Genomic DNA, 1,458 nt, shown 5'->3' with positions numbered 1-1,458 from the left:
CATAGACTAGACATAGACTAGATTATAGAGTTTAGAATAGAGTATAGACTAAAGTATAGACTAGACTAGTTTAGATAGACTATAGACTAAAACTAGACTAGTTAAGATATTTTATTAAACAAATAGAACTTGTTTTTGTATTTATAGTCAAAAGTTAATATGACGACAAATATAGTGGAAATTTTTGAGTTATGTCAATCTACAAATAAAACAGTGATAGTACATAACATAACGACAAACATAAATGTAAACAGTTATATATTTATACGTAAATATGCATTTACCAATATTGTCATGTGTACATATTGTATATTTGTATGCAACTTTAAAATTGAAGTTGCATTATTTGTATTTTTTTACAGTTTTTGATTGCAGTGTTTTACAAAAAAAAAAAAACTTTAATTTATGTAATACCCAGATATTTGTCGGAATTGTTTTAACATTTATTTTTTCAAATGGATTTTTCAGTTGTTAAAATATTTGGAATATAATTATTGACGCTTATGCTTAAAATTATGTTTTCAGTGAGTTTTGCAAGTTTTGATTGCACAAAATTATTAAAATTAATGTTTGCACTTGTTTTATTTTTTAAAGACAATTGTAATCAATGGAATTTAGTAATGGATTTTGTCAAATAGAAGCATTAAATGAAATAATTTAAAACGAAAAATGCTTGTTGGTAATTAAAAATGAAAACTTGTTTCTGTCAAAGTTCGCTGTTATTAAGATTGACATAACGCTTCATTACTTAAAGGCATTAAAAAGTGACAATCGATTTATTTCTGCTTTAAAAATACTATATGCTTTGACCAACAATTAATTTGAGTCAACCAATAAATGTCAATAGATACTGATAGACGAATTGCAATTAAATATTACAAAAATATTAATAAAAATTATGTACAATTAATAAATAAAAAAACATTAACCTGTGTATTTAAAAAAAAGAGAACATGATCCAAATAGTTATACAACAACATAAAGCAAATTAATTTCTTTTTTATTCAAAATATATTCCCTTTGTCTGGGTTGAGCTTATTTATAAAATGCGAAATTCAAAACGCGGCCAAATTAATATGAGAAAATTAGTTCATTGACTCAGGGGTAACATTCTTGGAAAAAGGCAAGTTTGTTATGAATGTGTAAAAACAACAACATTAAAAAAAAACAATAGTTATATTAATTAAAATAAATGAAATGAACACTCCTTTTCGAATAAAAGTAGAAAAAACATAAAAAATATGTTAAACTAGAACATAAGCATAAACTATAGGGATAGACAAGACTATAGACTAGAATTTAGACTATCTTATAGACTACATAATTGAATAGACAATAGACTGGACTACAGAATAAGGAGTGAGATCGAAAAATTCTTAACATACATATATGTTTATAAAAAAGAAACCACTAAACTTACAGCTTTATTTTTTTTATTTGATTCAAATTATTATTACA

The sequence above is a fragment of the Lucilia cuprina genome, chromosome 6 (genome assembly GCF_022045245.1).
Source record: "Lucilia cuprina isolate Lc7/37 chromosome 6, ASM2204524v1, whole genome shotgun sequence".
In the NCBI taxonomy this organism is placed as follows: Eukaryota; Metazoa; Arthropoda; class Insecta; order Diptera; family Calliphoridae; genus Lucilia; species Lucilia cuprina.
This window is presented reverse-complemented; position numbering follows the sequence as displayed.